Consider the following 22,715-nt stretch of genomic DNA (forward strand, 5'->3'; position numbering starts at 1 on the left):
TATTTTTTTCCTACATAGAAGAAAAGTATATGTGGAATTGAGGGAGGTGGAAGGTGTCCATTAAACAAACACCTATTATTTGTGAAAGTTCTATCAGAGTGGAATTGGGTGTGGACCATTAGTTTATCTTTGGCAGTGATCTTACGTTTTAGGTATCTAGAGTAAGATTATTTAGCTGGGTAACGGCTGGGTAGCGTGAATAGTTTTAATTTCAGTTCACAGCAAATTACGATGATCACAGATTTAGCACCGTAGTTTGCACTTCCTCTGCACCTGAATCATCGATCACTGTGAAGTGTGAGCTGAAGGTCAAAAAGCTGTATTCTTAGATAATTCATCTGTGATTGCTCCAGGACTGCAGTTTACTTCAATCTAAGGGGTGGTTTTCTTATTACAGAAGGTAAGTATTCAATACTAAATAGGAGACTGAAGCCTTGAAGATACTTTATAGTGGTGGCAGGTGTTATGGTTCAGGAATAGGCTGTTCAACAAGTCAAATGCATATCATTCCCTCTTAAGCATTAACTTTTTCAAAGCAATGGAACTATATTTTTTGGCTTGAAAGGGTGGTTTCTTCTATATTTGATTTCTCGGTTTTCTTAGTAGATATCACTGTCTCCTCTAATATTTCTTCAAAACTTTCCTCTATCTGGGAAGTTTTCTTAGAAGCTACCTTAGATGCCTCCTCCTCCTCTTTCTTAAGTGATAGCCCAGTGGATGAGACTTGGAGGTTGTAGAACTGAGGATTCTAGGTGGGAGCGGATAACTTGGATTGGGAAGTGGATTCAGCCCCGAAATGCCTAACCCACTGGTGCTAAAACGTGTCTCCTCACCTTCCAGCAGTTTCCTGTAAGCTGCTATCTCAATGTCAAGAGCCATTTTGACATTGAGCAAGTCCTGGTATTCCCGAATGTGGAGTGCCATCTCACTCTTGGTGTTCCTCAGATCATTCTCCAGCTGCCCAATGCTACCCTGGTAGCCAGCCACCTCGGCACCGTGCCCCTCCTCCAGCTCCAGGATCCGCCTCTCCAAGGACTCGTTGGCCCCGCGCAGGCCCTCGATCTCGCTGGTGCGCGCCTGCAGCTGGCGCCGGTATTCATGGATCTCCTCGCCGCTGGTCCGGATGGCCTCTATGCTGCGCGCCGCCTGCGCGTTCAGGTTGGCGAACTTGGACTTGTACCATTCTTCCGCGGACTGCAGGTTCTTAGCGGCCAGGGACTCATACTGGGCGCGCATCTCCCTCAGCGCCGAGGTCAGATCTGGTTTAGCCACAGCCACATCCACCTCGGCCGCGGCCTGCGACGACGCCTGAAGCGTGGCCAGCAGCTCAGCTACCTCCTCGTCGTGCACCTGGCGCACGAAGGCCAGCTCGTCCAGCAGCGACTCCAGCTTCTTTTCCAGGTCCAGGCGGGCCAGCGTGGCGCCGTCCATATCGCGCTACTGCGCCTTCAGGGCACCCTCGGCGCCTTAGCGTCCGCAGCAGCTGCACCTCTTCGGCCAGCCAGTCGCGCTCCAGCACGGCCTGCGCACGCGCCGAGCTGCCCTCCTCCAGCTGCGCGCGCAGGTCGCGCAGCTCGCGCTGGAAGAGCTCGCCGACGCACGACGGCTGGGCGTGGCGCTGTCGCAGCGCGGCCACCTCGCCCTCCAGCGCGCGGTTTTGCGTCTCCAGGTGATGCACCTTCTTGATGAACACGGCGAAGCGGTCGTTGAGGCCCTGCAGCTGCTCCTTCTCGTTGGTGCGGATGATCTTGTAGTCATTGGTGCACGCCGCCGCCTGGCTCAGGTCCAGCCCGTCGGAAGCCAGCGGCAGGCGATAGGCCAGGCAGAGGCCGAGCGATGAGGCCGAGGAGCAGGCGGCTGAGGAAGGGTGTTGGCCTAATTTCTGAACAAATACTGGAGCTCTTCAGTTTTAATAACATTTACAGAAGCTTCAAATTAGCCGGTTTTATTCCTTATCTTTTAATAAACATTGTGTTCTACATAGAAGTTAATTTGGAGAACTCAGTTACACAGTTGCCCCCCAACCCCCAGCCCCCCCCCCAGTGTCTGTTACATATATTTAAGAATAGTTTCATAGCGACTAGGACTTGTTCAAGCTTTCGTTGTGCGCAGTTTACATCCCTATTTCCATGGTACTACATATTCTTGTGTTTAATCAGTAGATTTGAAATTAGCAATGATAAAATCACAGAATAGAAGGAACTCAAGTTGTGTTTCTTTGTCTTTACAATCATTCTTACTCTTGGGAATTTCTGTGCAAAAAAAAATTCAAACTGAGGCAAGGTGAAAACAAGTATTTTTTTTTTGTTTTTATTTCATCTATGAAATATTTTGCTCAATATGAATATCTTTGAAATTGACATTCGTTATCTTGCCAATTGTTTGCTTTAAAACTAAGAAATAAAATTATAATTTTTATTATAGTTGAATATAATTTTGCCATAGGGAAAAAGGTGGTGGTAAAATGATCTACTCTGAGTGTCTAACACTTTAGTACAGTATTAGCCAGAGACTCTTAAGATGCACTCACTCATATATCTGGAGTTGGTGCTGTTGGCAGGGATGCCTGAATCTTCTCCACAAAACTGCTCCTCCAGGAGGCTAGACCAGCTGCCTCACAAGATCTCAGGGCAATGTTTCTAGAAGGTGAAGGTGGAAGCTGAAGGTCTTGTAAGACTTACTAGCAAAAGAAGTTGCACAATTTCTCTTTCCCGATATTCTATTGGTTAAAGCAAGTTCTCAGACTCAAAGTGTGAGAAAATAAACTTCACCTCTGGGTAGGAAGGGTTACAAGTTTTAATAATATATTTATAAAAGCTTGCCCCAGGGGTCCTTTGTAATGCAATTTTAAAACTCTCTACATAAATTGCTGGGGAAACCTAATTTATTTATGGTTACCTAGAAACTGTTAGGTTCCCAACATGCTAGGAGCTCCTGGAATTGCTGCCTTTAAGTCAGTCTGGCCATCCCATCACTCCTTTGGGTAATTACTGCTAATTACCTCTAGGTGTTAGCAATTAATATCGATTGACCCCAGCTGGGTACCCCCAGGCTTTGGCATCATACAGTCTCTTACCCTTATAGACCAGATATTTCAAAATCTGTTGCTCGCCTCTTCAAGGTCTTTTGTCATTCTTTTCAAAGCTACATTCTAAACTGAGCTAGGGCAATTAGGGTCTGACTGTAAGATCTCCCATGGGGGAGGATTATTTTTTGCAGCAGTTCAGTTTGTCAGTAAGAGAATATGAACTTAGTAAGAATTTGATTTGATTGTGGACCAAATCTGACCAAAGCTAGAAAGAATGCCTTTCCTCTTCTTACAGCCTTTGATTTTGATCCATTGTATGGCACACCTACTTTTAGCTTTTATTATGCTTACGTGTACAATGGACACATTTGAAGTCCTGGTAGACTTCAAACACTCTGCGAACAGGGTTGATGTTGTCCTCTCCCTTGTATCTCCCACAATATCTTGGGCAGTTCCATAAACAGTGAGTCCTAATAAATACCTATTGAATAAATGAATGCATAGAAACTTTCCCTGTGTATTAGTAGTCATAATACAACAAAGAATTTAAAAATGGGTATAACCCTTACTCCCCTACACCAGAGAGGAAGATATCAGAATTGAAGATCAGCTAACCAGGGGAAGCAATAATTAAATTTGTGGACTTTGATTCTGTATTTCTATTCTCGGGGCTAATTTTTATCTGCTTAAATGTAAGCTTCTCCATAAAAGAAAATCATTGTTCCAAGTTTCTTGAGGTGTAAAGAGAAAAACACAAAACACACATGTTCATTTCCTGAAAGTTCCAATAGCGGCACCAGCGTAGAGAAGGCTTCCTCCACCACCACCCTCCAGACCGTGACAATGCTCATCTTTGTTCTCTTAGCCTTGTCGCCTTTTCATTTCCTTCAGCTGTGTATGTCTTCAAGTCTTTTGTCTGCTGCCTGAAGAATGAGTATTATCTGAAAGAATAAATGACCGCTTGAGGAAATGAAAGTATACAATCAATCTTTTTACAAGTCTGTCTAATGGTTATTTGCAAAAGAAGTGAAAATGCTGAAACACTTTTGGTTTTTAAGAATACAGTAAGTAGAAAATCTGCCTAAGGATCCCAACAAGTATTGGTCCGACCAAAGTGAGTTAATGACATAACTGTACTACTTCATTTAAAATTTTCTTTGATTGTTGCTAACTTTGTTAGTATTACTTTAATCAGTGATTCTTATATTTAGCTAACATCAGAATTGCATGCAGAGCTTGTCAAAATGCAAATTACTGGGCCCCACTTGCAGAATTTCTGATTCAGGCCTGGGGTGGGGCTCAAAAATGTGCATTTGAAATAAATTCCTGGGTAATACTGATGTTTCTGGTCCAGAGACCACACTTTCTCAAAGTGTGATTCTCACATCTGACTGAAACTATCTTTATTCATATATGGCTCCCCACCCACACGTTCCTAACTCTAACACCTCCTTAAAATATCTCATGAAATTCTATAGTCATTTATAGTTGAACTCCGTTTATCATTAATAAATGTACAACTAAAAATAAATAAATGTAAATCAGAAGAGATTCAGTGGATAATGTCGCATGATCAAAATGTAAAATTGTTTCAAACCATAGGCCTTTTTACCAAATCAATAACTCAAAATGATTTACTATGTACACTTTATACGAATCAGTCCACTTCAATAAATAGAATTAAATTATGCTTTTCAGATAAGCAAAAATATCATATAGAATTATTGTATCTAAAGTGATTTCACTTTGGGGGTAGGGGCACAGAAGGCACCAGGATCTCCGAAGGGAGAATATCTAAGTCAGTGAGATCCACCTGGTCCTGGATAACGGCCAGAGACAAAAGATGAAAGAAAATTAGAAGAAAAGAGTAAGTTGCCAGGCTAAGGCTTTTGCTCATATTGAAGAGAAATAGTCAAAACAGATGGAGTCTCCATGATGACCTAGAAAGTCTAGCCCCCCATCTGTGGTCCTCAAACCCACATCTTTACTCCTTCTTCTTCTGCAGCTTCCAAATTAGACACACACATGTGTTCCCTCCAGTAGGCCTTCCTAGGTTGAATTCCCTCTTTCTTTCACAATGCACACAGGCTTTTAACAAATGTTTATTGAATGAATAAATGAATGAATGAGAAGGCAGTAGAAATAAAGAAAAAGTTATAAACTTAGAAGAGGAGGGGAAACTGATGTTTGCTCTGGAGTGGAGCAGGGATGTTTTGGCTGAGGATGTTCTTCATATGTATAGAGTCAGAGAGAGGTGACCCGCAGGCAGGGCTGCCACGCAGAGCTGTGTATAGGGTATCACTAGAAAGCTCAATCTAGATTACAATTTCGATGCTAAGCCCAAAAGTTGTGGGGAGCACCACCAGCCTCATTGAATGCAGAGGTCTACAGAGGAACCCTATAGTGTGGGGGTTAGAAATTAGGACTTTGGGTAAAATAAATTATAATTGGTTCTAACTTGTGTGATATATAGATTTAACCTCTCCCAACCACCATTTATTCATCTGTTATGAGTGCTAAATAGGACTGCTCCTGCTTTCTGCAAAATGCCTACAATACATCTTTCTCAACTAGTTTGACCTCTTCTGTCCATACCTTGACCTGCTTCTCATTTCAGTCAACTATGGGAATAGAAACTCCAGTTTGTCATTTCTATTCGTGGAACTGGCCCCTGCCCAACTAATCCAGTGTCTCCCAAACTCTCTCCTGCTATGACACATTTGATAATTTAGGCTTCTTGTATCACAAAGAAATATCTAAGGTCATAGTATGCTGGTAAATATTGAACAACTAGCTCCCTGGAGGAAAAAAAAAAAAAAAGCCCTGATTTGTAGTATTCACCAATATCTATGGTGTAAATGCTTCCACTGTGCCAATTTGAAGTTACCAAAACAAAATCACAGAACAGAGTTCAAAAGAAAACTATAATCAGCTTCGGTGAGCCTTTCAAAACTGGCTCCAGCACAGCAGTATGAGATGATTTAGGGACATCCACCACTCCCACCATTCACTTCTTTCTCGTTCCCTGTTCTTTCTGTCTTTTCTTCATTTCTATGATTGTCTGCCACAACTTCTGTTCCTTTCCCCATGTGTCTGTCAATTCTTGGGACTATTGACTACTCACTCAGAAACCCCACCAACTTTTCTAAGCCCTGATCAAGTCCCAAGTCATAAAATTGTGATCTCTACAAATAATATACACCACCAAGATAGTACTGAACTATTACTACTGAATGAATTAAGAGTTGATTCTGTGGCCTCATGTAAAACTCGCTAGATATTAAAACCAAAGAATCTCTGGCCATTAAGTTGGTATGTAGAATGAGCCAATAATTGCCAGTCAGTATCTCTTAATTGCACAAAGCTCAGTATCTCTTAATTGCACAAAGGTATTACAAAATTTTCCTGATAAAGTGGGAGAAAGCAGTAATGGTAGAGCAGAGAGACCTGGGATGAAATTAGCTCCTCAAGCCCCAGGCTGGGATTAAATTTTCAATGTAAAATTTTTTATGAATATTCCATCCTTTAAATTCTAAATGAAGTAGAACTGTCTCCTATAGATAGGATTATTTCCAGGACCGATATTGGGCCATACCATATTCTAAAGGATTATTCCTCCCACCAAATATAACCTCTTCTCAGCACTCCTCCAAAAGTCTTTGTAATTGGATCCATTACATGGAATCATCTTCTACCTCTACCCTGCTCCAGCCACTCCTGTTGAAAGGAAGAGTAGAATACATAAGCCTATCAAGTTAAATGAGTCTTTGCCAAAGTGTGGGCAGCAGGGGCCTCTGAGAGTCACACTACATAAAGGGCATTGTGGGATAGGTTCAGATTCAAGGCCTCCTTTCAACTGCTTAAGAATTGATAATAAAGTACATTCAAGAGAGAACAGAGTGCTCCATAGCTTCAGACCAGTAAGAATGCTCTTTGGAGAAGATTGTTGAGATGCATTTGTAAGTTTTCTGCCTGCTTTCAGAGATGGGGAAATATGCTTAATATGGCGCTCATCTTTCACTTAGATATGAATTGTATAATTCAATCTCTGGAGTCTAATACAGAACAATTGTTTCATATTAGTGCAGCTACATTATATGCTCTATGCTTTAAATGTTCACCACTCTCTTTGGGTGCTCTCAGCTCCTAATAAGAATGCTTTGAAGAGGCAATGTTCCAAGAACAACCTTGGATTTAGACTTTGGGATGAGTAGTAAATCAAGGTGTGGAGCCATCTTTTCAAAAAGCCACTAAAATCTAAGGAAGGCCACATAAGATGCTGTGTTTCAAAATAGTTTTGCTTTGTGTAATATATGTTCCCCCTTGTCCTTACTCTATTTCCATTATTGAATTTTTTTTTTATTTAGTTGGAATTGTCCCATAGACTTGCTACTTAATTTTAAAAATGGTAAATAAGATGATTACTTTGCAGGCGCTACCTGCTTTAAAAATATATGCAGTAAAGTATAATCTTACATAACAATTAGAAAGTAATTATTTGCATTAGAGAAAGAACCATTCCTTAACAAAGAGCTTCATTCATTTAAAAAAAAAATACTGTATTTTGACAGTGTAGTTCAACTGTTACTGATTTACGACAATTGAAGAGAAGAAAAGAATCCAGGAAAGTAAAACTAAAAAAAAAAACACATAAAAGCTAAATGAAGGATTTGGGGCTGGGGATAATAAATGCCACTAACAACTGACTCAAATACCAATAATGACATTACTGCCAAAAGTTTATCTATTGCTTACCTAGAGCTTTTAGCCAGAGTCACTGATGCTTGTTCCTAAGACTGGATTAAAGTATATCAAGAAGATCAGTTGACCTGCCAGTGAGGAATGGAAAAAGTTTTCTAGTCCTAGGCAAATGCACAGATTTTTTGAGTAATACCTGACCCTCTTGGCTGGGATTTTGATATTCTGTCCAGATCCAATTCCACTAACTTCAGACAGTGGTCAAGACAAGATCTTGAAAACACTAACTAGGTCCAACTGTAGCCTCTCCATTCTCCTAAATTCTAGACTCCTGTTGCCATGCCCTACCTGGCACACAGGACCTACCTTTCTAAGAATGAAAGAAAAAACAAAAATGAAAACAGACAAAAGTAACAATGACACCCTGAGAGGAGGCTCCCCCCGCCCCCCCGCCGCATGTGCCATTCACCTGTTCTCTTACATTACTCACCCAGCATCTCCACAGGCACGTTGAAGGTAGAAAACTGCCTAACAGACCTCTTCATTCTCCAACTTTCTTGCTTTCATCATTCAATGATCTTTTAAAGTCCATGGAGCCCACAACCAAAGAAGCAGTAGGTGATGGCTTTTGAGTGGACAAGTTTCAAGACAATGTGTTTCATAATACTGAACATCAAGACATTAACCACAACAACATAATGAGAAGCAATAGCAAAAAGAGTTCTATGAGTGTCTAATACTCCTCTGTCTATAGGACTCAAAAAGTAGCATGGACCTCAATGTACAAAAGAAACAGGAATTCTCTTCACTTTAAGGGAAAAAAAGAGAACCCAGCGACAGAGTGAAGACTGCATCTTTAGTCCCAGCTCTCCTCTGAAATTTATTACCTCTCTGTTAATTCGGGGGAGGAAAGTGATGTATACAAGAAAATGTCCAAACTTGAGAAGTGATCTTATACCTAGAGAGGCACTGGGGTATGGAAGAAAGAGCATTGGCCTAAGAGGCAAAAGAACTAGGCTCTGTCATTGGCCCTGTGACTTCTATAAACTATGTAAATGGCCAAGTGTTTGTTTCCTCATCTGTACACTAGGAATAATAATAAATGCTCCTACCTCCAGGGGGTTCCCATGAGGGCCAAGTGAGAAAATGAGTGGGAACAGTTTGTCTGACAGCCCTAATGAGAGAAGCCACCACTGCATAAACCGTGCTTAATTTTATCCCTTATGTCGTATTCTTTGATCTCACTAGAAACTTTCCATTTCAGTCCAACTTTGTTATTTGTTTAAACTACTAGCCAAAACATAAACTTTACCCCTTCCAGAGGTTACCCAAAGCATAAGGAGAAAAATCAGACCTATCAGCTAAGCTGCAATGTCTCCAAAGACATGATGAAATGCTGGGGCATGAGGTAAGGCTAACACCATCCTAAAAATGGACCAGAGATGAGATAATACATGCAAAAGAGCTCTGAAACCATAAAGCACTAAACTGCTGTGTGTTGTTACTGTTAATGAGGGGGGAGTTGGGTTTGGGTGACGGTATTTCGTGGCTGGGCCCAAGGTCGCACAGTCAGACCTCAGACATTGCATAGACAGTTGCTGTTCTGACTGAAGAACCAATGCCCTCGTCATCCTTGTCTCAGTATAGACCCTGAACATTACTCATGCTGCTTCATTATTCTTGTTTTAAGGCTTTTGTTGATTTCTCAATAGAGTTTAAATGAGGTTTTCCTTCACACCTACTTAGAAACACTGGAAAACAACATACCCACACCCTTGATGTGTGTCATTTTGTGTATGAGATGTCTTTAAAATCCTTGGGCTTAACTGAACTAAATTTCGAAGACTTACTTGCAAATTGGAGATCAACTCCCTCTTGAGAGAAAATAAAAGGAAGATACATAGCTTGGTTATCATGGCTGTTGGACAAGATGCTAATGCAACCACAGCCACCAAGCTAGTGGGTGCTGGTGTACTCTCTGTACTTTTTAAATGAGATGGTTTTAAAATGCACCACAGCATTGACCTTCTAAACAAAAGTCATTGCCTCTAACTTCAGTTTCTTTTTCCTGGCATCTTCTTATTTTTTACCCCAGAAATAACAGAACCTTAACATACTTCTCCAATCTTCTCCCCAATCCCCCTTACACTTGCCAAACCAATACCCCTGAACCAGAGTTCTTAACCGTAGACTAAAGATTTAAGAATATACAAATTCAAGGGAGGCTGAAGTGGGTGGATCATGAGGTCAGGAGATCGAGACCATCCTGCCTAACACGGTGAAACCCCGTCTCTACTAAAACTGCAAAAAATTAGCCGGGCGTGGTGGCGGGCGCCTGTACTCCCAGCTACTAGGGAGGCTGAGGCAGGGGAATGGTATGAACCCGGGAGGAGGAGCTTGCAGTGAGCTGAGATCGCACCACTGCACTCCAGCCTGGGTGACAGAGTGAGACTCCATCTCAAAAAAAAAAAAAAAAATACAAACAGACAGACATATATATATATATATATACAAATTCAAAACAAACTACTTTAGGTGAATAAAGCACTAAGATCTTAACAACTCATCCCATTATTTGTCTTCATTTATACTGAAAGCACAAAAACAGTCAGAATGTTTGTTTATTTATAAAGATGACAACCACCAGTTCCAATGGGTCTCTGTAACAAATGTGTTGTTCAGCATTGAGTGTCAGACCAGAGTAATAAAGACCTAAGTTCAAAGCATCATGGAATTTGAAGAGACCTTAAAGGTCATATCATCCAATCTCAACAGTTTACAGATAAAGAAGCTGAGATCCAGGGGACGGAATCCCTTGCCTGGGCCCACAATGTTGGTTAATAGTCTCATCTTTCTGGTCCACCACTCTGCATTACACCATGCTGAAGGTTCCCCTTGACCCTCTAAAAACAAGCCTTATTCCCAGGTCCAGGACAATAACATCTTTGCTCCACATATTGAAATCATTAGTATAAATTTTAAAATAGGTTATCCTATTCATATATCCTTATATATAGGTCTTTGGAACATGCTGCCATCAAAACTTCAAGGATTTGTGGATAGAAGATAGCACAAGGTCATGTGAAATTAAAATATATATATTTATTTTAATTATGAAAATTATTTGTAATTAATATTAGGCAAATAGCAAAATGCAGTAAAGTACCAAGGATTTGGAGAGGGGATCATTACTCCCCCACTGTTAAGTCACAGCATGGTAAATAGGCTATTCGGAAACGAAAATGCTCATAAATATATATATGCCATCCTGAGTACCCCTTCATTTCAATAACACTAATTGCCCTTTTTTTCCTTGCTGCTCCTAGCCATATTTCTTGGAAAACAACAGCTGTGTTTATTCAAATAGCAGCATACTGATGACTTGATGATAGGGTAATCTGCTGGAATTCCAAGTGTGACAGTCCCAGAGATAACTTCTCGGCACACCAGAAAAGTATCCTTTGCATAGTACAAAGATTTGGAAAGGAATCCCCACTTTGTTAGCACGTGGGATTGGGTGTTCTTTATTTCAACTGGTTGCGACATTGAATTTCTTCCAACAAGTATCATATTTTCTGGTTCTTGCAGAATAATCTTCACATACATCATTGTCACAAAGTAAATCGGCAATATGAACATTTTCACTTCAATGGCTTCTAAGCAAAGGGATTAGACAGTGCCTTGAATTACAATAAAAACAGCCACAAGATTCAGTTCAAAATCAGAGCAATAAATTCTAATTGTTGGTATTTCTCTGAATCAATGGACACTGGAGGGGATAATACAGCTTAAGAAGCCATTTACTGGAAAAACAAAACAATACAAACAAAGAAATGAGACCCAAATATCCCTGGAAATGTAACTAATTAAAGCTTAATTTCCAAGGGTACCAAGGGTTAAATTTCTACAAGAAGTTGTCATCTTTCTTGATGATGACCACTCAAGACATATTTCTACTGAATATAAGATTTATAAAGAGTATTTAGACATAAAATAAGTTCAAAAAAGCTAATCAATATTTTAAAGTAATAAAGTAGTTGGTCTCTTTTAATAATAATCTTTATAACTTAGGAATTTTTAAATTTTATTATTGAGTCTTGATGTTTATCAAGAACTTAATTCTTTTCTTCAGGAGGCATTGTCAAGTCAACTTAAAAGGACAGATTTGTATTGCCAATTACCTTAAAAATAACAATAACAAGTACATATATAAAGCAGTATGTTTCAGGTACTCTTTCATGTTCTTGAATACATTAGCTCTTTAAATGAAGAGATTCTTTTTTTTCAGATGGAAAACCTGAAGCACAGAAACCCTGTCACTTGTCCAAGCTCACCCAGCTAGTAAGCAATGATCCCAGCCCACGCTTCTAATTCTACAGTTCATGTTCTCCACATGGACACTATACTTCTTTCTTTTTTTTTTGAAACGGAGCCTCGCTCTGTCGCCCAGGCTGGAGTGCAGTGGCCGGATCTCAGCTCACTGCAAGCTCCGCCTCCCGGGTTCACGCCATTCTCTTGCCTCAGCCTCCCGAGTAGCTGGGACTACAGGCACCCGCCACCACACCTGGCTAATTTTTTTTTTTTTTTTTTGTATTTTTTAGTAGAGATGGGGTTTCACCGTGTTAGCCAGGATGGTCTCGATCTCCTGACCTCGTGATCCACCCGTCTCGGCCTCCCAAAGTGTTGGGATTACAGGCTTGAGCCACCGCGCCTGGCCACTTCTTTCAAACTAAGTATAACATGCAAGAAAAAAATCATACATGACTTAAAAGCAAAATTTTATAGATATTAATAATTCCTTCATATTAAAGGTCATTTATATGATATTTCACCAAAAAAAGGAGCCTATGGAAGGAGACTAGACTTAGAAGTCCTGCTAAGGCAGAAAATTTTTAATGCAGATATACACCTGGTGCACGAGACTGAAAATCAATTAAGGAAGCTTATGTCCTCAATATATCAAGAAATTTGGACATTTTTCGAAAAGACTATTCTCTCTGTTTCCTGGAGAGAAGAAAGGGAAATAGGTTTCTGAAAAAGTCTGTTCAGGTTGGGTGAGACTTTAGAAGAGCTTTCTGTCTGCCAAAATGAGTTCCCAAAAAGATTTATAAAAATTGTTCTTCTAGAAGTTATGTTTGTATTTTGTTTCGTCTGATGTTGGTTTTTAATACAGTAGAATGCTACAGAACTAGAATGGTTGGTGAATTCCTAAAGAGAGACTAATTAATGGTCTCTATCATTTCATGAAGGCAATTCTGTCTTTTGAATAAGACCTTAATTCAGCAGATAACAAAGTCACACTCTGTTTCTTTACTCACTTAAGATAGTTTTTGGAATATTCCCAATGCCACTAAAAAAGTTCCAAACCTCTCTATGTACCATCTTCCCCTTTCCTGCATGGATTATATCTTCACTGTAGATTTCAGGTGTAAGTTTCCAAAATGAGAATGGCAATTTCAGACTAAAATGGCTAACACACGTGACAGAACCTCTCCTAAATTTTCATGAAAATTGCTAAGTGTCTACATGTGTGTTTCTATATCAATATGTAAATAAATGTATGTGCATGTCCATGAGTATCTGTGTGTTTGTCAGAGATTTTGTATGTGTCAAATGAAAATGAAGGTAGGCATAGGGAAAAAAGTAGAAATTTAGTCTCAAAATTTACAGAGGATCCCAAAGGGAAAAAACAGAAAAAAAAGAATTGGAGCAATAAGTAAAGATATAACTAAAGAAAACACTCCAAGCTTTTAAAAATGTCCTAAATACATGCATATAAATAATTCAATATGTTCCAGAAAAAAATAAGTAAAAAAAATCTATATCTAGAAGAATCCTTGGACAGTGTTTTTCAAGAATAAATAAATTTCTTATAAACATTTAGAAAAAATGTATTCTACACTTAAAGGAACAAAATTAAAGTTAGCCTCAGACTTCTACTTTGTACATTAAATTGCAGAAGACAAGGAAGATGTATACAGAATTTTGAAAGTAAATTTAATATCTAGAGTAATCTATTTGAAATGCATAATTAATCATATCTCCATATTAAAACTTCTCAAGGATTTTCATTGCCCTTATAACAATGTACCAAATCCCAACAGTGATTCACATGGCCATCCACCATCCACAATTGAGTTTTTACCCACTCTTTATAGGATTTATATGTCCCACTCCTCTTCACTTTCAGTGTTTTAAGTATACTGGTCCTCTTTCAGCCTCTCAAATTTGCCATCTGCTCCTACCTCAATGCGTCATTCATGGAGTTTCTGTTACTCAGAATATTCTTCCTCCTACTCTGCATTTCTGCTAAAATTTCAGGTCTCAGTCTAATGCAATTTTTTAAAGTGAAAACGTTCTCTGATCCTCAAACTAGGTTATTATGTTGTTCCTTCTGAATTACATACCCATATAATCACCCTTATCTCTCCTTTTTGTCTTCATATCCTTTATGTTTTAAATATCTGCTTCCTAGTAAATTAAAAGCTCCAAGAGGGCATGGGCCATATCTGTCCTATTAACCCTTATAAGTCTAATATTTAACATTGTGCCAGGTACATAGAGGATGTTCAATAAATAATTGTTATAGGAATGAACATATTAATGAATGAAACACAAATATTCTTAAACGTTCAAGAGCTTGGAAAATATATTACCTATATGCCATTCTTTAAGAGTATGTGTGTATATGGGTGTGTATTTCAGCCACTCAAAATATTAATCAAATTAAGAGCTCAAAAATGAAAACAATGTACTGTAAAATGACCAGTGGTGAGGACTGAGATCAGTGAAATATGCATTTGCCTACAAAAGTATTGAAAACATATCACATTAAAGGCAAATAAATAAAATCCAATTTGAAGTTAGCTAAAAATTATCTGTAATATCTGTTAGTTATGGCATTATAGCTGATTTTTATTTTTTCACATGTTCTTTTATATTTACCAACTAGTCTATAAAAATATAATATTTTTATAATTAAAGAATTACATATTTTTCTATAGAAGAACATACAGTGAAAATTGGGGACTAAGCACAGTTACTCATACCTCTAATCCCAGCACTTTGGGAGGCAGAGATTGGAGGATTGCTTGAGCTCAGGAGTTACGGACCAGCCTGATCAACATAGTGAAACCCTTTCTCTATGCAATTTAAAATAAATTTTTTAAATAAAAAGAAATCAGAAAAAAAGAAAACTGGAGGGAAGGGAAGACCGTAAATAAAATGTTCACTGCATTGTCTTTGTCAGGGATAGGTTTAAGGACATGGCCCTTTGACCCTATTTTGACCAATAGAATACAAATAAAAATCTGCTGAGAGGGAGCATTTCTGGAAAATATTTTCCTTCCTGATGAAAATGGGGGGGGAAATGGGAAAAAATTATTTTTGCTTCTTTCTTTTTCAATTTTAGATATGGCTATGTTAGAAAATTATTCCACTACAAAACATCTGAAGATTGCTCATCTACTATACTGCCAGAAAACAAACAAACTAAACAAACAAAAAAAACAAAAACCTTCTATTCTCTCTCATTATAAAGATTTGTTTAATTTGTTTATTTTTATAACATTATTTGGCTTTTTTAAAGATGATTTAGGTTTTTGTTTTAGATTGCAGATTTGTTACATGGGTATATTCTATAACACTGAGGCTTGGATTCGACTGGTCCTGTCACCAGGTAGTAAGCATAGTACTCACTAGGTAGTTTTTCAGCCCTTGTTCCTCTCCCTCCCTCTCCATTCTGGTAGTCCCCAGTATTTATTGTTCTTATCTTTATATCAATGTGTACCCAATGTTTGGCTCCTGCTTATAAGTGAGAATAGGCAGTATTCGGGTTTCTATTTCTGTGTTAATTTGCTTAGTATAATGACCTCCAGGTGCATCCACATTACTGCAAAGGACATAATTTCATGTTTTGTGGTGGCATAGTATTCCATGACATACACACACACACATATATATATATAAATATATAAATATAAATATAAACACACACACACACACACACACACACACACACACACACACTATATTTGCTTTATCCAATCCTTCACTTATGGGCATCTAGATTGATTCCATATATTTGCTATTGTGAATAGTGCTGTGATGAACATACAACTTTACGTGTCTTTTTGGTAGAACAATTTTTTTCCTTTGGGTAATTTACTAAGTAATGAGGTTGCTAGATTGAATGGTAGTTCTGTTTTAAGTTATTTGAGAAATCTCCAACTTGCTTTCCACATTGGCTAAACTAATTTCTATTCCCATCAACGGTGTATAAGCATTTAAGATTTGGGAATTTAAAATCTTATTTTCAATCTACTCTTGTCTTGCCTTAACTTTTAGAAGATGCTCTTTAGTATGATGACTCCTACTGTTCTTTACACCTGAAAGGATTTAACCTGTTTTTATCCTGTGAGTTTTAGTTTTTCAAGCCCAATCCAGATACAATCTTCACTATAAATTATCTTTAACATTTTGAGAAGTAAATTCTTTTGGATTTATTTTTTGTTAATCAGCCAACTAATTTCATTAGAAAACTCTTGCAAAGTATTAGGGAACAGGTAATCCTATGTGCAATAAATATTCAAGAGATACAACTAGAAAACATATATAGATTCTGAGAATATGGAATAAAAATGCATTTTTTTATTCCTCTCACTAAGTACAATTAAAAGTTCTGGACATTATATGTAAGACAAACATTAGTGAACTCAAAAATGGAAAAAAGAAGGCACACTCAATAGGACCTTCAGGACTCAAGAAACAACATGGTAATAAGTTCCCTGGGTTTTCTTTATGCCTCTATATTCTAGTTTCCTAAGAAACTGACAACCTCAAAGAAATAATAGTTGAAATTTTCCCAAATTTTTCAAGAGAGATAGCCTAAAGATTAAGAAGCTAAGCAAACCCTAAGCAGGAGAAATACTATGAAATCATACTACAAAACATCATAGTCAAAATTCTATAAACAAAGAAACCCTAAAAGTAATGAGATAGAGAAAAAAGCTTACCTATACTAAAAAATAGTAAATCAGAGATGGTGGGTTTCTTATCAAAAACTATGAAGGCCAGAAGGAAGTGGCACAGTTTTTCGAATACTGAAATAAAACAACTATCTACCGAGAATAATATACACGGAGAAAATATGCTTCAGCAATAAAGGGGAACTCAAGACATTCTCAGATGAAGCAAAACTAAGAGAATTGTCTTCAGCAGACCTACCCTAAAAGAATGGCTAAAAAAAAATTCTCTTAACAGAAAATAAATGATAAAAGTAGGATCCTTGAAGCAACAAGAAGGAGAACTTTGTAAATAAAAATATGGATAAATGCAGTAGTTTCCTTTTCTAAATTTTCCCAAATCATGTTTGACAATCGAAGCAAAATTATAACACTGTCTGATATGTTTCTAAATGTATGTCAATGAAATATTTAAAACAATGCTGATGGAAGAAATCAATGATCTAAAGAACTGGAGATATATAGTTTAAGGATCAAAAGACTTTACATAGTAAAAATATTAGTTTTCCACAAATTTATATGCAAGTGTAATGCAATTCCTATTAAAAGCCTTGCTACTCATTTTTCATAGACATAGATATAGACAATATTATTCAAAAAATAATATGAAAAGGCAAAAGAAGTGGAATAGTTAAAAGCAAAATGCAAAAGAAAAATAATATAAGAGTAATGAGTCTACCTGATTTTAAGACTTTTTGTCTGGCTGCAGTAGTCAAGACTGTGTGATACTAATGGAGCAATCCACACACAGATCAAAAGAACAGAAGAGAGAAACCATAAAGAAATCAACACAGATATGTCCAACTGAATTTTGACAAAGAAGCAAAAACCAATGGAGTCTTTTCAACAAAAAGTGCCAGAACAATTGGACATTCATAGGCAAAAATAATAGTAATCTTGTCACAAACTTTACACTTTACACTTACACAAATTTGTGTAACCTGATGCCTTACACAGATTAACTCAAAATGCATCATAGACTTAAAGGTAAATTGTACAACTATAAAATTTTGGGGAAAAAAATTACATGAGAAAATGTTTGGGTTCCAGGTCTCGGCAAAGTGTTTTTAGACTTGACAATGAAGCATATTTATAAAGGGAAATATTAATAAATTAGACCATAAAAGTTAAAAACTTTTGATCTGAGAAAAAATTATATTAAGAGAGTGAAAAGACAAGTTACATACTAGAAGAAGGTATTTGTAAACCACATATCTGACAAAGAACTAGTATCTATAATATATAAAGAACTATCAAAGCTCAATAGTAAAAAAAGCTAAATCAAACAATACAACTAGAAAATAGGCAAAAATGAGTGAACAAATAGTTCCTCAAAGAAAGTAAATAGATAGCAAATAAGTATAGGAAATTAGGTCCAATATAATTAGCCATGGGGACATCCAAATTAAAACAACAATAAGACATTATTACATGCCTATCCGAGTGGCTGACATGGAAACAGAAAGTGATAGCAGTAAATACTGTCAAGGATAATGAGATACTCGATCACTCATATGCTGCTGGTGGAGTTATGAAACAGTGTAGTCACTCTACAAAACAATTTGGCAGTTTCTTCAAAAAACTAAACATGCAACTGTTATACAACCCAGCAATTTCAGCCACATGCATTTATAACAGAGAAATGAAAACTTATGTTCATCCAAAACCTTTATACAAGTGTTCATAGTAGCTTGTTTGTAATAGCCAAAACTTGAAAACAACTCAGATGTCCTTTCACTGGGTGCATAATAATTAAACGAACTGATGCACACCTATCATAGACTGCTATTAAGCAATAAAAAGGAACAAATTATTGATAAACACAACAACCTGTAGGAATCTCCAGAGAATTATCCTGAGTAAAAAAGCCAATCCTGGACATAGAAAATGTGGTACATTTACGCCACAGACATATGCAGACATTAAAAAGAATGAAACCGTGTCCCTTGCTGCAACACAGATGGAGCTGGAGGCCATAATCATAAGTGAACTAATTCAGAAACATAAAATCAAATATCACATGTTCTTACTTATAAGTGGGAGCTAAACAATGGGTATGCATGAACATAAAGATAAAAATAATAGACACTGGGGCCTCCAAAATGGGAGATGGTGGAAAGGGGATAAAAGTTGAAAAATTATCTATTGGGTACAATGTTCAGTATTGGGGTGATGGGTATACTAGAAGCCCAGTCTCCACCAGTATGCAATACACCCATTGATAGGATTTGGCTGTGTCCCCACCAAATCTCATCTTCAATTGTAATCCCGATAATCCCCACCTGCCTAAGGTGAGACCTGGTGGGAGGTGATTGTATCATGAGGGTGGTTTTCCACCATGCTGTTCTTGTGATAGTGAGTTCTTATGAGATCTGGTGGGGGCTCTTCCCCCTTCACTCCTTACTCTTCTCTCTCCTGCAGCCATGTGAAGAAGGTCCTTACTCTCCTTTCGCCTTCTACCATGATCATAAGTTTCCTGAGGCCTCCCCAGCCATGTGGAAATGTGAGTCAATTAAACCTCTTTCCTTTATAAATTACCCAGTCTTGGGCAGTTCTTTATAGCAGTGTGCAAACAAACTGATACACCCATGTAACAACACAAAAAACAGAAATAAAATGGGTATTTTAAAATAATTTTAAAAAGAAAAAGTCAATATCCAAAGTTTATATACTCTATGATACCAGTTATAAAATATTCTTAAAATGACAAAGTTATAGAAATGGAGAACAGATTAGTTGTTATGAGGGATTAAGAAGGGAGTGGGGGCAAGAGGGAAGTGGGGACAAGTGGGAAGTGGGTACAGCCATAAAAGTGCAACACAAGGAATCTTTGTGGTACCGGAGATGTTCTTTATTTTGGCTGTAACAATGCCAATATACTGGTTTTTATATTGCAGTATAGTTTTGCAAAATGTTAACATTAGAGAAACCAAAAAATGAGTGCATGGATTCATTGCACGTAAACGTACAAGTATTTCAAAATAAAAAGTTTACTTAAAAATACATATATGTAAAACTTTCCATAATAAACCCTGATAACAATCTCTAACAAAAAGCAATGGATAAGAAAATTGTAAACCCATCTTGTTCATGAATATAGATACAAAATCCTAGGTTTAAATACCATCAAATCTAATTCAAAAGAACACTAAGGTAATGCTTTCTCATCTTAGCAAAGGATTTATTTTATGACTATGAAGAGTTTGATATTAGGATATTTAGTAAGCAGGATCATAATATTAATAAGCTTTAAAATATTATTATCCCAGCAGTTTCCAAATAGGCATTCAACAAAATCCAATGTCTATTACTTTTTTTTTTTTTAAGGTAGGAGCAAAGACTGTTACTGTTCATCAAACGTTTATGTGCTCCATAATCTTTCAGTCCCTTGAATCTAAGTGGTCTAGGCATATGACTAATTCTTACCAATTAAACATTGGAGAAAGAAGAACAGGTGTGCTCCTCCACATGCAATCTCATGCAGATGGTTGAAAAAAAAAAAAAGAGCTGGTGGAGTTAGAATTTGGAAGCAGGCTGGGCCCCTGGGACACTATTTGGGAATAGAAACACATAAGAGTTTCTATTATATACTATGACATGAGCAAGGGATAAACTTTTGTTGTATTAAACTATAGAGATTTCAGTGCTTTTGCTATTGCAGCATAGCCTTGTGTTACCCCCAACTAAAATAACTGATACAACTCTTCTGAATCAAAAGACAGAATCACATTTAATATTTTCCAAACCAAAATTCCATTGAACAATCACTCTGTGATCTTTGGAAAAGTGGTGCCTTGCATACCTGAGCTCTCTTTTAATAATTTTCAGCACATATTTGCGTACTAAAGGCTCTGAGGAGTCCTGTAGAAAAAAATTTGTATCTTTGTTGAATTCAACATTTCACAAACTTATTTCACAATTTAATCTTTTAAATAGTGAAACATCTATTGACCAGTGAATTTGTATTCTATAGAGCAAATTGAAGAAAATAAGGCACTTGTGCTCATTTTGACAGCATATATACTAAAATTGGAATGACACAGAGAAGATTCACATGTCCCCTGTGCAAGGTTGATATACAAATTTGTGAAGCATTCCATACTTTTTAAATAAGAAAAAAAAGAAAAAGTATTTTTTAAAAAAGAGAAAATACAGCACTGGAAGCATTTTTATGAGATTCAAAAAACAGACCAAAATAGCCACAGTTTTTGCTGACTAAAGTTTATGTTCAAAGACTTTTATCATAGCTCTATTTATAGTATAAAACAAACAATAGATAAATGCATATCTCTAGGTAGAGATATATTTAAGCAATAAATATAAAATGAATTAATAGTGTTTTAAAATAGCATTGAATTCCTGAAAAATTCATATATTGGTGGAGTAAAAAAGTGGGATATAAAATTATACGTATAGTATAGAGCAGGTCAATATACACATATACTCACACCCGGACAAAGAAATACACCAAAATATTAATAGTAGTTATCTCTGGAGGCTGGAATCAGAGGTAATATTTCATTTTATTCTTCATACTTTTTAATATTTTAATCAGAAATATTAAACATTATTTTTAAAAGAAATATAGAAAAAGAACAGCTTCTTACAAAACGTCTGCTTTGTCTTTCAGCTAGCACCTTATAATTAAAATGCTTATTGAGGAGTAATAATCTCTTTCAGCATGAAACATCTCATATTCATGCAAAAATAATCTTAATACTTACTATTTTTAATAAGAAAAATGTGCTCAAGTTGAACAGTTTTTATCAAATACTTGATGTGAGTATGTAAAGGAGAACTTGACTTCGTAAAAACTGTACTATACAACAACATGTTACAAGCACTGATAAGATTTGGAGAGGAAAAGAGAGTCTGGGGGCTGGCCGCCAGAAGAGTGGCCTGAAGCTCCAGTGAGTTCATCCCTAGAGTGTGGTCTAAAGGCAGGTGGCAATGTGGTCCAATAGCGTCCCACCAACACCACCACCATCGATAACACGCACACGGACACATGCACACACACCTTCACACTTCACAATGCAAGTTTCTTAAAAGGCCCTTTTCTTTTTTTGTTCTGTGCCTTCCTTAAATTTTGCAGCTGCCCATTTCCTCCTTCCAGGATTTTCTCTATCTAAAATTCCTCTGTTAAAATAAATATCTGAGAGAGCTTTTACTGCATCATTTCCAAGACAAATTTATGGCCAGTGGTAGAATCACTAGGAGTTAACTCACTGACTATTTTATCATCTTCATTGTATAAAAGTGGTTGCCTCATGGGCTACAATGATGAATAAATGACATTAATTAAATGTGCTATATAATTGTTTGTCATTGTTAAAGTTTTCTCAACTATTTTGATTCTGTATGATCTATTATCACTAAAAAAAACACTATTCTGTTGAGTCTAAAAGAGTCCAGTGGAAGTTTACATAGTAGAGTAAAAAATAGATTGTCTCTATAGACAAGTTGTAAAAATATACTAGTTTTTTTAATTTTAAATTGCCCATTGACCTTTCTAAATCCTAGACTGGAGGCGACCATTTCCATTTTTTAAAGGTCACTTATGACATTGCCAGTATGTGGTTGATAAAGCATTTTTTTTAACTGTAAGTTTCGAGATACAAGTACAGAATGCGTATGTTTATTACATAGGTATACATGTGCCATGGTGGTGTGCTGCACCTATCAACCCATCATCTAGGTTTTAAGCCCTGCATGCATTAGCTATTTGTCCTAATACTCTCACTTGCTTCTTCCCCCAACCCCCGACTGGCCCCAGCGTGTGTTGTTTCCCTCCCTGTGTCTATGTATTCTCATCATTCAAGTTGCACTTATAAGTGAGAACATGCAGTGTTTAGTTTTCTGTTCCTGTGTTAGTTTGCCGAGAATGATGGCTTCCAGCTTCATTTATGTCCCTGCAAAGACATGATCTCATTCCTTTTTATGGCTGCATAGTATTCCATGATGTA

At 37.2% G+C, this 22,715-nt stretch overlaps 1 non-coding gene and 1 pseudogene across 1 annotated transcript; one reads left to right on the top strand and one right to left on the bottom strand.

Moving 5' to 3' along the window:
- Positions 1-90: 90 nt before the first annotated feature.
- LOC105492723 (alpha-internexin pseudogene) lies at positions 91-21,736 on the bottom strand (annotated as a pseudogene).
- On the top strand, positions 20,749-20,855 carry LOC112428637 (U6 spliceosomal RNA). The gene has a single exon (XR_003020684.1). It is a non-coding gene; the product is annotated as a U6 spliceosomal RNA (small nuclear RNA).
- Positions 21,737-22,715: the final 979 nt, after the last annotated feature.

Source organism: Macaca nemestrina, chromosome 11 (genome assembly GCF_043159975.1).
Source record: "Macaca nemestrina isolate mMacNem1 chromosome 11, mMacNem.hap1, whole genome shotgun sequence".
Classification (NCBI taxonomy): Eukaryota; Metazoa; Chordata; class Mammalia; order Primates; family Cercopithecidae; genus Macaca; species Macaca nemestrina.